Source organism: Aristolochia californica, unplaced genomic scaffold, assembly GCF_029961685.1.
Source record: "Aristolochia californica isolate CCGP_79_NKW_82.1479 unplaced genomic scaffold, dmAriCali1.0.hap1 SCAF_11, whole genome shotgun sequence".
NCBI classification, from domain to species: domain Eukaryota; kingdom Viridiplantae; phylum Streptophyta; class Magnoliopsida; order Piperales; family Aristolochiaceae; genus Aristolochia; species Aristolochia californica.
Genome location: NW_027181782.1, coordinates 6,687,120 through 6,691,295, shown reverse-complemented (window position 1 = coordinate 6,691,295; position 4,176 = coordinate 6,687,120).

Here is a 4,176-nt window from a genome sequence, read left to right as displayed (position 1 = left end):
AATGGTTTTCTAAGTTTGATTGCAAATCAGGATTTTGGTAGATTCGTCTAACCGAAAGAGTTATTCCCCTTACTGCATTCAGCTGTCCTTCAGGACATTATGAGTGGATTGTTGTGCCCTTCAGGTTAAAACAAGCACCCAATATATTTCAAAGAAGAATGGATGATATCCTCGAACCATTTTTAAAATTTTGCTTAGTTTAAATTGATGACATCCTAGTTTTCTCTAAAACCAAATATCAACATAAAGAGCAATTACTTAAGGTACTAAATGCCTTAAAAATGCTAGGATAGCACTCAGCAAAAAGAAATTAGAATTGTTTAAAATTAAGATAGATTTCTTAGGATTAAACATCTCAAAAGAAGAAATCATTCTCCAAAATCATATTCTGGAAAAACTAGTAGCTTTTCCAAATGAAATTGAAGATGTAAATCAACTTCAAAGTTTTTTAGGATGTCTAACATATGCTGAACAATTCATAAAGAATTTAGCAGAAATTAGAAAACCCTTTCAATAGAAGTGCAAGAAAGATGTCAAATGGTAATGGACTTCCACTAACAATTCAGAAGTAATCAGGATCAAAGAAATGATAAAACACTTCCCGACGTTAACTCTACCAGATCCAGATGCAAAACTAATTTTAGAAACTGACACCTCGGATCATACTTGGGCAGCAGTACTAAAATGTAAAACCAATGATTCTAAGAGAATATGTAAATATACCTCAGGAACATTTTCATCTGCTGAAATAAACTATCATTCTTATGAAAAATAAACTTTAGCAATAAAAATGGGATAAAGAAATTCTATATATACCTTACCCCGAAAGAATTTCTCGTTAGAACTAATTGTAAGAATTTTGTCGGTTTTATGACAAGAAACTAAGAAGATTCACTTTGTCGTGGTAGATTACTCCGCTGGCAGCAGTGGTTCTTTCAGTTCTCTTTTATTGTTGAACACATTAAAGGAAACAAAAATTATTTACCTGATACTCTTACTCGAGAATTTTCTTGTATTACAGACAGGTAAAATGGATCCCCTCAACAACACATTGACGGATCTGGTAGCAGGAATCGCCACCCTCACAGTATTGCTCTCAACATTACAGTCTCTTTTCGACAACCTCTTAGTTCCTTCTAAACGAGGAGAATTATTAGAGAATTGTGCCCGTTTCGGGTTAAGTGGAGACATCCTACAACTCACGGTTAAAGAATTAACCGAAGAGTTAAAAGAACTCAAAAAAAGGCATGATACGCCAAGCTCCTCCGGGACTTCTACCGGATCTCCATCGGGAGAAAAGGAAGCCATAACGTCAGCCAACAAGCAGACGGATGACTTTAGTGTTTTGATAAACACAGGTCGATCCAGGATTTCTACCGGTCATGATAGGCATGAAAAGGAAATCACAACCCAGTCTTCTATGAAGAATGGGGGAATCAGGGACTTCTACCTGCCAGTCTCGAGCTGGAAAGGAAGCCAAAACGACTTCAGAACTCGTGGAGATGGACATGCCCAAGAAAGATACTTCTTTCAAGGCATGGTTAGCTACCCCATCTGAGTTCACTAGGTTGACAAGCCTAGGAAAAACGGATAAAAAAGAGTTTAATGAGTTCGATTTTCTCATGAAAATCAAACCTCTAAAAATCCAAGACATTATATCTACAGAACCTTCGCTATGCCCTCAAAAGGTGGCCAGTGAAAGTTCAAAAGAGTCTATTTGCCATAAGACTCAGTTCCAGAATTCGAATGAAAATCTTGGCATAGGGATTCATACTCCCTTTATGACCAAGGACGCCAGTGAACGCTGGAACCATTTGGTGATACATCCAGAAATGGATAGTAAATATGTCAGTATGTTAAACGCATACGGACTAATTGGACAAATCTTTATATGAGCAACAGATTTAACTGTACTCAAAATATTACCAAAAGAAATAACCAAGGCATGCAAGAGTTTTTACTCTACTACCAAGGCTAAAGCTATAAGGTTGAAATTCGTTTCTTCCATAGCAGAAATCGTTGAAAACAACAAAGTTATATCGAGTCTTTCGGTAATAACTATTGAAATCCTTGACAAAGAAGGAAAGCTTCCGGATTTCGATCCCAAGCTAAAACAAAAATCACGACCATGTCCCGAAGAGGTTTGGAAGAACAGATGGACCATGGGGATTAAAAATATTATCCAAAACCTTCAACTACTGGTTCAAAAAAGGAAGAGCTACGTATGCAAAACATCAGTTCGACTGACTATTGTATCAAAAAGCTATAAAGAGTCTCCAACCAATGTACAAAAATCATTGGAAGAAACACTCAAAAAAATACTTAATGGGAAAATCCCAGCAAGTAAAAACACAAAAGAATTTTTTTGTGGCATGGCCCAGCTTACTTTCAACAAATTACATAAATGCCAACTATGCACCAAGAAACTATCAGAAGACAGCATGTCAAAATGAATGGACGTAAGTTGCCATGAAGGTAGAAGACACGTCAGCAGCCACAAAGGCAGAAGACAAAATCTGAGTCAGCAAAAAAGACAAAGATAAAAAGATTCCTTACATCAGCAAGATGACATCAGATGAAGAAAATACATAGCTACCCCTGCTTTCGGTGCCGAAAAGTAAATAATGCAAGGGCAGATATGAAAAACAAAAAGACAAAAGATACCCTTTGTCTTTCAACACAGACCCTTTGATTAAGGGTAGAAAGGGAAGAAAAGAAAAAACCCTGGGCTATAAATTCGAAGCTCCGACAGAGTTCAAGGCATTCGAAAAATCACTCTAAGATTTCAGAGAAGAAGAAGGTGATCTGAGAAAGAAGGCGATTTCCAGCGAGCATCCCCAAGCAAAAGTTCTTAAAGCACGGTATGTGCAAAACAACCATAATGGCTGAGTAGTAAAAAGGGAACCGACCGGTAGCACGGTCAGCAACGTCGGGAGTTATGTAGTATGTATTTATATTTTGAAACAATATTTCAATTTTTCGCATGTGTGTAATGTTTAAATTCATACAATATTTATTTTAACGATTCATTTTCCGCATATATATATATATATATATATGAATCTCCACAGTAAATATTTTTACTATTCAAAAGTATTGTTCAAAAATTACTGTTCATGTTTACTGTTCATAATTATTGTTCGTGTTTACTGTTCATGTTTATTGTTCACTCATAATAGTAATAGTATCAAAATAGTGCCTAATAGGATCCAAGCTAGGTACTTAGTAATATTCGGCTACGCTCCGAGGTAGAAAACGACACAGAGTTGTGCTCTACCCTGCTGAAGCAGCTATGGAGCCGCATCGGTTGACATATACGGCTTGGGGACCTCTGAAAACCGTGAGGTCATATAATGATTTAGCCCACATGGTGTTAAGCCGGCAAGAATAGGTTCAAACCCCGAATAGTACTAAGTAGCAGCAGAAGTCATGTTGGGCCTATTAGAGACTAATATGTGTCTAGGAGAGTATCTAGTGTTGAAACTCTGATAGATTGAGACTCGTGTTATATCGGCTGGAATACCCGAAGCTGCAGGGCTATTGGTCTGAAGAGAGTCACTCGCCAGAAGGGTCGTTACCACTGGTTAACAACGCCAAGTCACAGCTTTTCAATAAATCAGCAAGTTGTGTTAAAAATGGTATCAGAGCCAAGGATTAGCATTGGTTTTTTTTGTTTGGTGTACATACTCCCAAAACAGTTACGACCCAAAATCGGTCACATCCCAAACAACATTTGTAATCTATAAATATATCAAAGACCTCAATTAGTCGGTCAGAAGGAATTTAACGGTCCTTCATACAACACAGTGTTAAAAACTGGACATACCCATGTGTATCCAATAATATGCTATCCACATGGATGGCATGACAAAAATAATCCAATATTAAACAATTTAATGGATTTAGTTGATTATATTCATCACAATTTTTTTATGAAAAGTTCCAGTGAAAAATACACTACAGAATACGTTGTCTTCTTATGCCTAGGAATAGATAACGACGTAAATGAATAAGTACAAAAACTCAAGAGAGGAATCAATGCCCATCTTGAGGTACTAAAAATAGGAAATACTCAAGAGACAGTAAAATTCCTTACAGACCTACAAAGTTTTGTATATTAAGAAATAAATCACTCTAGGATATTAGCACCTATCTAAGAGATGAAAACTAAAATGG